We start from the raw sequence: 12,676 nt of genomic DNA on the forward strand, positions 1-12,676 counted from the left end.
TTATGTAAACAAACTTAAGGTAGTGATCAAGTTATGGCAAGGTGTCAGGGATACAGTACTGAGAACTTTTGGTAAGCGTATAACAGAGTAACCAGATTTGGCTTAAGTGTGGTGCTTTGTAGTAGGACAAAAGATGAGGCCTACAAAAGGAGGAGAGTGGGGAGGAGGTCAGAGGCAATATTTGCTGCCCTAACCTCCTTTGCTAGCCTCCTCATACTATGCAAGTTCAAAGGGAGCTGGCAGGATGAGGATGGAGGAAGAGAGGGCCATAACTGGAGAGGTTAAGCAAAGATGGTAGGGAGATCACAGAAGTCTGAGGGGGAGAAAAGGCAGAGGCAATGAATACTTTGCTCCTCAGCCTTCCCTGAGGAAAGCAAGAGGAGGGTGGGTTACTGGAAAACGGGTAGGACAGAGGGAGGAGTGCAGGGAAAAGAAAAAGTAGTAGAAATGGAAATGGAGAAGGTGGATGGAGAACAGTCTTGCCTCTAGGGGCAACAGAACACAAGGAGCCAGATAGGATGTCTCCCAGAATACCTAGGAATCTGGCCAGTGAGTTAGCAGACCTAACAGAGTGACATAACATCACTGGCAGATACAGAAATGCCTGAGAACAGCAAGTGTGGTGTCTGTGTCAGTTGGGTGGAGGGGTGGGGAGGGAAAAAATAAGACTGTAGTCCTTTTAGTTCAACAGTGAACACTGGTTTATGACCAGAAAGGGCTGGGTCACACACTATCAGCTTTATGAATGTTACAAGTAGACTTGTTCTGCTGGACTTCAGCAAAGTCAGACCCGGATGACTGGGAGTCTGGAGAGGTTTGGGGCAAGACTAAAACTGTGGAACTGGATTGCATGACTCAGTAGTGGGACACGCATGGTTGTGATGAGAGAGATTTTATCAGGAATAAGGGAAAGTGAGTAGGTGGAGTACCACAGGGGTCAGTTCTGGATCCATTGGTAATGTTGCATGCTTGTTTCATGCATTCCTGAGGGAAGAAAGCATTATAAGCACAACAGTAAGGAAGGATTTGGGGAGGCATTCCTTGGCAAAGTGAGTTGAGATTTATTGTTAAGTAGATGTGTTTAGCTTAGATGTGTATTTAAAGTGTGTACAACATCAGCTTCTTCAGTAATAACACAGATAATGGATGCAGCAGTAGAGGGGAACTGGTGGAAGAAGAAACTGAGGAAGGATTTATAAAGCTTACCTTGGCCAGACGGGCAGAGTGCAGATCTTGAGGTTCATTGCAGATGTGCAGCACTACATGTGAACGTAACAGACCGTGTAAAGTTTCAAAGAGAGTCTGACTGTTGGCGGTGGAGCAGGAAAAGCAAATGGGTTTTGACCACACCAGAACTGGAACATAATGTTGCTGAGTGAGATAGCAGTGGTGGCAGCAGCAAGCACAGAGGGAAAGACTGCTAAAGCAAAGAGGTGGTGCTTCCACTCTGAGTCCTGATCAGACCACACCTTGATTTATTTTTGGCATTTCTGGAGCCTACACATGAAACAGATAATTTTTTACTGGAAAGAGTCCAGAGGAAATCCACCAGAATAGTGTGAGATTAAGGTGAAAGACTGATTAAAAGAGCCAGGGCTGTTCAAGCTAAAGACCTGAAAAGATGTCCAGGCATTATATCGGTGCAAAAGAAAATCATGTCTGAAAGATAAGGTGTCATCTTGAACAGATATTAAGGAACAGACTACCACTCAGATCCTGTTAAAGTACTTCCTCTTCAGAGAGGTTTCTAGACCCAAAGAGTGGACTTGTGAAATGAGTGATGGAGAGCATCTCAGTGGTTTTCAAGAGTGTGTGGAACAGCTAGAGAACAAATGAGAGGGGAGGTACTGGTGAGGGAGAGAGGTTCAGAGGTATTCAAGCAGGCATGGGACAGATGGAGAGCAAGTGAGGGGAAATGTGGAGATTGTGGGGATGTAGAATGCTAAATGCACTTTAAAGACTACATAGGCATATTTGTCTTCTGCCGTAGTGTTAATACTGTGTATTATACTGGCTATTAACATTCAGAAATGAGCACACTGATTGGACAGACCAACCAGTGTGCCCATTGTAAATTTAGCTACCAGACTTTTTTCTATTGGTATATGCTAAAGTACCATACTATTCCTTTTTCTGTTATATGGTAGACCGGCATTAGTCTGAAGGAAAGTCTGTCTGAAACTGAAAAGCATGTCATTATTTAGTGACTTCAGTCCTCATAAAATTTATGTTTTTTCTGACAAATCGCTGAGAAAGTCGCTAAATAATGACACTCATTTCAGTTTGACTCTTCTTCAGACAATGCACAATTATTCTTACAGCTTTCTAAGTTTATAAGAGCAACATTAACAATTTGGCGTGGTCCACATTTCTTGAAATAAGAGGTCGAGAGGTACATGCGTGAGCAGAGCGAATACAAGGAAAATCTCTGGTACGTTCTGCAAAACTAAAGAAACGTACTTGATTTTCCTTTTATTTTTAACCCTGTCTCTCTCGTACCTGTAAATTGTCTGGAGGTTACAACTTTTTTCCTTTTTCAAAAAAAAAAAAAAAAGCAGCCAAGATCTTCCTTTCATTTTTGCTTGCTTTCCAAAGTGCTGATGTGCTGTGTAATCATGGGAACATCATCAAAGTGACAGAATCCAGAAACTATGCAGAAGAACACCATAGTGCTATTATGCAAAGATGTCCTTTAAGAAATTACTTTATTCATTGTACAATATTTTCATACCCCAAGGCTGGCTTTGGGTAATGCTGGATTTATTGTACTAAAAAAAAAAAAAGCAGAGCCAGCACGCAAAAATGTGGAAAGTCAAAATCCAAGTCTTAACACACTAAGGGTAGAGTCCAACACAATACCCCACTAATAATTCAATTCAGGCTAGTTTGGGCTACAGTAATGTTCCTCGGTGTAAATAACAAATAATCCAAGCATTATAATATTTTATATGCATCCTGGTCACCACCAAAACGTATCTCATTGGTCAATTATAATTGCTCATTTAATCCATAGTTTAAAATGGTATGCCACCCAGTTTTGTTGGTCCTATCTCTTTGTATTTTATCTGTAATAGTAAATCTAAAGCATGCAGTGGTGTGCTTCAATTAATGCTTATATAAAGCATTAGAATTTCTCTTGTTCCGGATATCACTGATATGTTCTGTAATATGTAGGCATAATGGTCAAGATGTCTGCCCAATATAAAATGCTGAACATGAGCATGTTGCTAGGTAAATTAATCCAGTCAGTGCTAGTTAGCCAGAAATGTTAGTCCTATGCCATGGACGTATTTGTACTCTAAAATTGTTTAGATGTAACAATGCGTGCAATGTCCACAACTGACACCCATATAGTGGTTCGCCAGTAATTAATTGTTTGGATCTAATAGGCTCAGTCCATTGTTAATAGTGGCTGAAATAAGAGCCCAATGTTTGTCCCCTGTGAAAGGAGAACAAACATTTAGAACTAAGTATGTCAGACAATCTGTGGTCTGCCATTAATATGTTCCAATGTCGATTCACAGTATCCATAAGTTAATTAGCATTACGACCAAATGTAGTGACCAAACGAATATCGGGCAACCCCTTATGTTCCTTATATTTTAACAACTCATTCCTGTCTTGTGCAGAAGCCCAATTGCTGGCAGATATGATGTAATCCATATTTATAACCCCTAGTTCAAAATCTCTTTGAGATCCTGCCTGTAATTCACAAAAGTATATTTGGTTGAACAAATGCGTCTCATTCGTAGAAACTGTGATTTGGGAATACTGAGTATGATGTGCTGCAGATGGAAACTAGTGGCATGTAGTAATGCGTTATATTCAGGGTATTTATGGTATATTTGACTATCAAGAGTGTTATCAATATTCCTAATAATGGTAACATCAAGGAAATTAATTTGTGGAAGATGATAGTTGACCATAAACTGAATCCCCCACTTATTACTATTAAGATATTGCACAAATTACTGTAAGTAATTACTAATGCTGGATTTACCCATTGTTGGATTTGTTTTTCACCCTCATGACCAAACCACTCCAACCATGGATAAATCCAGCATTACCCACACCCAGCCTTGGGTTATTGCTGTATTATCAGTAGTTGTCACTTTCTGCAACACTTATTATGTATATGTCTATGATGTTACAGCTTCCAAAAATATTTTTTTAGTAAGAAGGCTTACAAGCCCATTGCTTAAAGTATACTTTTTTCAGCCTATACACCTCCTGCTTAATTTCACTTAACCAAACAGAGCAGCCTGAACAGAATCTGGTAGCTGTGTTTTGAAAGAAGCACGGATTTAAGATTCTCTTTTCATAACACTCATTCTAAAGCCATTGGCATGTAACCTGCATATGTTCCAGATTGATATTATGCTTGTCGCTCGCCAGGTGAGGAGGAAACAAGTGAACATTGTATATAATAAAGCTGCTTGAACAAGAACCCACAAACGTATATCATAAACGAGGCAAGTAACTTTAACTTATTTACAAACTAGCTGTCATGCACATAGATGTCAACAGTCTGGCTGCACCTTCAAAATGGCACTGAAGGTAACACATGCTTGGTATTTGTATGCACACACAGACTTTAGAAATACTTCTTAAAGGTGCAGCACATCTGCTATTCTGCATCCTCCCTCTTTGAGAAATGAGTCTGGCATTGTCAGTGGTATTAATAAACATACAATTTGCACAAGAATCATTTTCATCATGCAATTATACAAATCTAGGTACATATATACAACTGTGTCCAAATTGCTGTGTATTTCACATTAGGCTTTGAGATACGACCATGTCTTGTGACATAAAATTTGGGATGTGGTTTAGCAACTGGAAATGTCTCTGCTGACTGTTCAATTTTTAGAAACCTTGGAACCATCTGCCAGGACAGTATCTGGAGTCAAGATGCACTCTGGAACAGTAATGTCATCTGGATTGCTCTGAGAATTGGTCTGTCACAGGAACAATGCTGTGATGTCAGTTCTGCTACAGGAAAATGTCTGCGATTTCTCCCTTACTCCACACCTTCGGATTTAACAAAATAAGATCTCTGCTCTGCACATATACTTGTTACTTGACCAATCCGGTTGAACATTTCACTGTTTATATCCTCACTGTCTCTCCTCCTTTCAGTAGATGAAGAAATCTGCTCGATTTGTCATAGCTAGACTTTTGAAAAGAATGCTTTTTAAGTAACTGTGCTTTAATGGGTTTGCTTTTAGCTTTAGGCCTCAGTAAACTAGAACTGATAGGCAATGTTCTGGTTTTCCTGGATAGAAGTCTCCTGAGCACATGAGCCAAGTATATTATCAAGGGGTATGTTTCTGATATTGAGTAAATTCAAAAAAAACATCAGTATTATCACGCTTTGACTTTTCAGGTAATTGTTTTGCACTCTGTACTGCACATTCAGCAAGTCCACTTGATTGCAGATACTCTGGATTACTAGTAACATGTACAAAATCATTTCTGAAACAATTGACTGGTAAATTGGGTACCATTGTCAGAGATAAATTTCTATAGACTGAGAAATGTCATTTCAACTTAGTAATGACTGACTGTAGCAGAAGTTAGATTAGGTAGTAGATTGATCTCAGACCTATTCAAGTAAGAGTCTACCAGTACTTAAGTAGTGATTGTTCCACTTGAATATGTCAGTAGCTACTATTGACCAAGGTGGTTCAGGGATTTGACTTGGCTGAAGTGTTTAGTATTGCATACTGAACAGGAAGAAAGTACTCTTGTGTCTTTCACTAGAGAAGTCCAAAACACAAGTCCTCTCGCCCTTCTCTTGGTAGATTCGGAACCTGGGTGACCACAGTGCAAAATCTGGATGTAGTCTTGTTGTAAGGAAGAAGGAAGAACAATTTTAGGACCTTTGAAAATAATGCCAGCTTCCATCAACAACTCACATCTGTAAGGAAAGTAAAGTTGCACATCGGGTGGTACACTAGATTGCTTTGGTGGTCATCCAATACTGATGTAGTGACCGAGCTTTTGCAAAACTTTATCAGTCATTGTATGATCTCATAGCTCAAAGTATTGTGGTAGAAAAATTACGCACTTTCATAACATCAAAGTCAAATTTCTCTGTCATGCTGTTCCGTTGTAGTTCTGGGTGGTCTGGATAAGGTGTCACCCGGATAAAGACGTTTGCCTTTCATATAGACAACTTTAAAGTTGTACTTTTGCAATTTAAGCCTCATTCTTCGTAATCTCTCTGGAGCTGAATGCATAGGCTTCTTTAAAATAGTAACCAAAAGGTTGATCAGTTTCAATCTGGGTATCTCGACCATAGGTATACTCATGAAACTTGGAACATGCAAACACTATTGCCAAAAGTTGCTTCTCAGTTTGAGCATACTGCATCTCAGTCTGGGTAAGTGTTCTAGATGCGTAGGGTACTGGCCTGCTTCTTGAAGAATAACTGCACCTAAACCACATTTTGAAGCATTGCAGGAAAGTGTTACTGGTTTGACATCATAGTACCTTAATGTTGGTGGGGTAGTAATTTTCTGCTTAAGAACTTCAAATGCTTTCTGGTGCTGTTCTAGCCATGACCATGTAACATTTGTATGTGTGAGCTCTCTCAAAGTTGCTGGCATTTAAAGAATGGCTCCTTGCTTGGACAGGTCTGGTCTCAAGCCAGTACATGTAAATAAATGACCTACATATGTAACTTCTCGTAGTTTGAATTTGCACTTTAGAGGATTGAGCTTTAAGTTCACATCACATGCCCTGTCTAGAACTCTGATTTCTGTCATACTCTGCCTCACCATTGCCTCTGACCAATAAATCCTCTATTATGGCACACGGATAACCCCAAAAAAATTGCCTCATTGCCCGCTGAAAGACTTCACTTGCAGAATTTATTCCAAATACCATCCTGAAGAATCTATTATCTTCAAATGGGGTACTGAATGTAGTCCGTAGTGAAGATTTGCGAGAGCTGCTACCATGGATGACACCCACTTGGTAGGTTCTGTAACTGGGCAACTTACACCTTGTTGTACCATTTTATCCAATTGAGCTTTGGCTTTATGCTCCATAGCTATGGGAACTCTTCTTGCTTGTCTGACAACTGGACTGAGCTCTGGGTCTAGTTTCATAGTATATACTATTGGATGTTTGCCCAACTTGTCATCGAAAACATCAGCATACTATGAAAAAATAGTGTTTGTGAAGCTGGAACTGCGACAGGTGCTTATTTGAACTTCTTTGGTAAAAGAAAACAGATTCATTCTCAAACTGTCCGTGATACCCAGTAATGACTGCACAGGTCTTCAAACTACATAGAATAATAGCGTAACAGTTCTTGGCCACATATAACATGAAAGTACTGCAAAGCCTTCAGTTTGAGTTTCTTCTCCTCCATAAGCAACAAGTTTTGCACAACTAGTCACATTTAGTTCTTCACTAGCTCTGACCTTTGCAAAAGTATCTGCAGACATAACATTACAGTTTGAACCAGTGTCTTCTTTGAAATCTGTGGATTTACCATTGATCTGAACAGTACAAAAGACTTCATTTCTTGCCAGTAAATCTACTGCATCAGTCTTTCACCAATCTGTGACACACCATCTACACAGAAAGCGGACTGGTGTAGGTTAACTTGAATAACTTGCTTTTTTTGAGTGACCCTTCTTTGTAACTCTGTGAGGTCTACTTGATTTTACAAAATCTTTGAAAATGGTTCCAGTTCTTAAATTTGTGGCATTGCTGACCAAATGCTATGCACTTTTCTCTTCTGGATTCATGGTTGGCACCACAATTGTGACAGTTAACAATAAAGCTTGATTTGTTTTTTTCTGATTCAACCCTATACGGTACTGGGCAGCATCTGTTCTAGCAAATTCAAAGTCCAGTTCTGTTAAGAGCATGCTCAGTGCAGAACCAAGGTTATCCAGTACAAAAGACTATGGGTTTTACCTGGAAGTCCTGCAGGGGCTGCTGCTGCCATGTGCGTAGGCCTTCTTTTGTCTGTCACATGCTGGCATGCTGTCTACATTAGCTTTGGAGCCTATTGAAACCATGCTCTTATCACTGTTGAGCATACTTGTGTGATTTTCTGTAACTTCATGAATCTGAAATCTCAGTAGCTTTGCTCAGCATCCGATCACTGTCACGAAGCAAAATCTTTCTCTAGGCAGCATTATTAATACCACACACGAGTCTGTTCATTAACTCCTCTTTTAAATCACCAAATTTGCAAATTTTAACTTTGTTTCTTAGGTCAGTAACATAAGCTGCAAAAGTTTCCCTTGCTTCTGATCCCTCGTGTAAAACAAATGCCTCTGCAATGTAACATTAGCCTGGGGGTTACACATCACTCTGAATTTGCACTTCAAATACTCTGGGTCTTCCTTGATTCACCCTGCACAACAATACGATAGTTTTTTTTTTTCTCCTTCACCATCATACACTGCTGGTACATATACAAATGAACACTACCCTTCAATGGCCTCTGACTCTGCTAGGTTTAGCAAAATGAATGCCCTGGTGTGGGCATCTTTATCAGAGTAAGCTGCTTGTATAATCATACTCTTGCTCAAATATTCTCCACTTCTCTGCAATGTTTTTATCAAATACAAGTGGTTGTGGCTTGCGAAATCTGTCTGCCATATTAACATCTTAGTGAAGACTTTTACAAATGTACACAAACACACACATTTGTACATACGCATACACGTGGTTGAAATTTATGCCAGTACTTACAGTAGCACAGTACGACTCTGTATAACTGTACTTTATGAAATAAGTCTCCTGGGCACTGTAATACTCTGAAATTGAATTTCTTTAACTTAATTTTCAAAATGAACAGTAAAATATTTGACTGTAAAAGTCCTTATTTTAAGAAACCTTTCAAGTGACTGCATAGTGTGAATAAACTGGGTAATAGAAGCTGAAGGCAAGAAACATTTTGAGATTATACTTTACGAATAAACTATTTTGAGGTAATTGCAATTTGCGAATAAACTGTTCTAAAGTAATCATACTTTAGGAATGAACTGGGCAGAAGGTCAGAGTGAGAAACACTTCGAAATAACTGCAGTTTCTGAATAACAGTACATAGCACTCTGTAATTTCCCAAAATGGCTGCACTTTGCCAAATACTCTGTACAATGCAAGAAACACTCTGTAATGGCAGCACTCTGCAAATAGACACATCCATGCGCAAGAAACTTTTCGAAATGACAGTACTTGACTGCAGTTCATGAAATAGTTGCACTTTGCACACACAAAACTCTTCAGAATAAATGCACAGTAATAAACACACACTGTAAGCACTTTTACACACTTTGAGGTACTTCGAATAACTCTGATTATGCTAGTCAAGGCTTCAGTCAATGCGAAGTAGTAATTTATCCCAGAACACAGTATTTTGCCAAAGCACATGCAGTCACCTTGCTTTATTTATGCTCATTGTGCCCTTTTCTGCCCCATCTGTGTTCATTTTGCTCATCTAATCTATTTTTCTTATCCACTGTACTTTCTTGTGCTCATTTTAACTCCCTTGTGCTCATTTTACTTTAAACACATTTGTTTTATCAAATAACCTTGTTTCAAACATTGTTTGATTTTAATCAGCTTTTTTTAAGCTTCTCTTTTGCTTAATAAACCTTTTTGTGCTATTTGTTTGCTTAGTAATAGTTTTGTGCCCTTGTAATGCTCCGTTTCTCTCAATAAATAAATCTTTAATGTGTATTCTCTTTACCTTTAGCTTGCTTTTGGACATTTTTTGCTTAGTTCACTTGCTTTCATCATTACCTCTGCACCTCGTGGCTCTGAAGAGTAGTCTTCACAATCCCAGTTCTGACACCATGTCACTGGCCAGGTCAAGAAAAAAACAGGCAAACATTATGGGTTCTTCAGGCAGCTTTATTATATACAAGCACATCATAAATGAGGCTAACTAACTTTAACTTGCACATAATGTTAACACTCTGGCTGCACCTTCAAAATGGCACTGAAGATAACACGTGCTTGGTGACTTTAGAAATGCTTCTTAAAGGTACAGTACACCTGTTTATTCTACACTTCTGTTGGAGAGTTGCTTTATATTTTTATCCTTCCCTTGGCCATTTAGGTCTGCTGGGTCCTAGCTGACCAGTTTCAGCCATGAACCTTGATGCACTTGAAGTGTTCACGATAAGCAAATACTTGCACTATGTAGCATTTTGATTTGTTCTAGTATGGTAGTTTGGATTGCGAGTGTAAGGATGTGTCTTGTGCACAAATATGCAGCACTACTATGTAACCTTTATGAGCATTTATTTATTTATTTGGTAGTTGGGCTAGACTGGAGACCCTTTTCAGCCACAATTCTGGCACAGTGGCAAGAATACATTGATAAAACTCAAGTACAGAGTATGAACACAACTGAGGAAGAAAAACAAGATTTGAGATTTTCAGCGACTGTACTTTGGGCTCAGTACCCTGAATACTTGTTTCCACTCCCATGTACAATTATTTACGGCAAACAAATGTACATTGTGTATATATACTGTGCTTAGTATTGTATATAAAGTATGAAGTTTGTAAGCTGGGAAATTTGTAACTACTTGAAATTAATAAGGTTAAAATAAGAGCTCAGTAAGCTCCTCCACTGGTGGAGTCTTCATTTACCTGTTATTAAAGGATTTACAGGCTACTTTATTGAAGAGGTGTTCTTGGTGTCTTATTGAACTGTAGTTCATCTGAAAGTTTGTTCCATAGAGCTGGGCCTAATCTGGAGATGGCTTGTTCACTGTTAATCTCCTTTTGCCAAGCCCCATTTTAAAATGTTATTTTGGCTAGTTCTTATGGAATATGATTGCTCCTAATGGGTATTTTTCTTTTTAATGGGGGGGGGGGGTAACCACCTTTTAGAAACTGTTGCAGTAGATGTGCGCATGGTGGTGGTTGAGAAAAGACACAGCTTGTTTAGTACTTATTGCTGCAGTAGCCAGTAGGTTATAAGAGATTATCTTTCTTTGAGGGTTCTTTATTCTTCCTCTGAGGAATCTTGAACAGTTAGAAAAACAGCTTGAAGGTTTCCATATTCTTACCCAGAAGGCTAACTAGGTATGGTATGTGATGTGTTTTGACAGCACAGTGGATGCCCATTATTGATGGTGCTTCCTTGCACTTGTATTGAAATTGTTAGGACATCACTGAACATTATAGCTACAGTTTTCAGGGGTCTGTCACAGGCCATTTTTTTTCCAACCCACATAAATTGATGTAGAATTATAGGTAAATTGTTTTTAAATCTGAACTAATTTAGAAAGCATCAGAAAAGGGAATAATATATATATATATTTTTTTCAAATCCCAGTGCAACATTTCCTGTCTTATTAATCCCTACTTTACTTCCCCGTTTGCACAGAGGCCAACACCCAGGGACATTTTAAACAGGCTTAACCCAACCCTGACATTACTTCCTTGCTAACTCTGTTTTTTCTTATGTTTTACTTTTTGTGCATGTGTGGGTGCTTCTTTCTTCCTTTCTTTTTATACATTAATTACTTTCTTAAAATTAATGCATTTTAGCATGAATACTGTCAAAGAAATTACTATGTGGTGGCTATTTCAGTTGTCTGCTTATTGTATGTAGCAAATAAAAGTAGTGGATCGAAGCACAGCATGAACCCTTCAGCTATTAACTGATTAGACTTAAATGAATGTTGCGTGGAGCATTATGTACAGCAAATGTGCATTTATGTACAACAATGAGAATAATGCTGCACTTTTTTCTTTTTCTACAGGTAAAAGCCTGCTTTCACGAAGGCAGGCACTTGGATGCTTATATTCATAAGGTGTGAAAAGGGCAATAAAGATGGTCTGTAGAGCGTTCCGCTGAATTACAGTTGGGAATTTGTGCATCCACATAACTGTGTTGCTCTCTCAAAAAGAGATTAATGAAGTTGTATTGGGAATACCTATTTGTAGGAGCCAGTGCAACAGATAAGCAACTTCAACAGATGGTCAATAGTCACCAAATAGCTTTGATCTCTCAATACTTTAAAAGTATGCTGTGAATGTATTTGTAGTTCTGCATTGCTAACTGATTTTCTGTATATAAAATTATTTAGCAGAGGAATTCTTTTTTGATGCCAGAGTGGTTTAAGACCAGTGATAAATATATAAATAGCATCAGGATCAGTTTACCTTTTTGTATGTCTTGAAAAGACCTACACTTAAATGGGATGTAAAACTGTATGAATCATTTCCATTTGTTTATAATATTCAGCAGTTAGGTGTTTTGTAATGTGTGCAGAATACATTTTCCACACAAGACTGATTTTCCATCTAGTTGGCAGAATGATTTCCAGAAATCCTTTTCATTGTTTTCAGCTTAGGCCTGGAACTACGGTGTTATATGGAACCGTTTTTAGGTTTGTAAAATAAAAAGAAACCTCTTAATATTTCTATTACTATATTATTGTTTGTTAAATAACTGAAACTAACATTTTAATTATGCATCACTGGAAAAAACTCCATTTAGATGGTTTAGTTAGTCTTGATGCAGTTAGTCCAGAATCTGTGTCTGTAGATCTAATCTGTTTTGAAAATGTCCCAGTAGCACTGAAGAAGTCTTGCCCAACTGTTTTGTGTGCTACATATTCAAAACTGTATAGTAAAGATATGTTTTTTTTTGTCTTTGGTGCATATGTACCATTTGTTGGTC

General features: G+C 38.4%; 1 protein-coding gene across 1 annotated transcript in view; it reads left to right on the top strand.

The window, feature by feature from the left end:
* Positions 1-12,413, top strand: part of SELENOK (selenoprotein K) — a 57,778-nt gene extending 45,365 nt beyond the window's left edge. The window contains exon 5 of the mRNA XM_044077613.1: positions 11,754-12,413. The gene's annotated coding sequence lies outside the window, so the exon portion shown is untranslated. The remainder of the gene's footprint in view (positions 1-11,753) is intronic.
* The last annotated feature ends 263 nt before the right edge of the window (positions 12,414-12,676 follow it).

Source organism: Protopterus annectens, chromosome 7.part0 (assembly GCF_019279795.1).
Source record: "Protopterus annectens isolate FY-2018-M chromosome 7.part0, PAN1.0, whole genome shotgun sequence".
Lineage (NCBI taxonomy): Eukaryota > Metazoa > Chordata > Ceratodontiformes > Protopteridae > Protopterus > Protopterus annectens.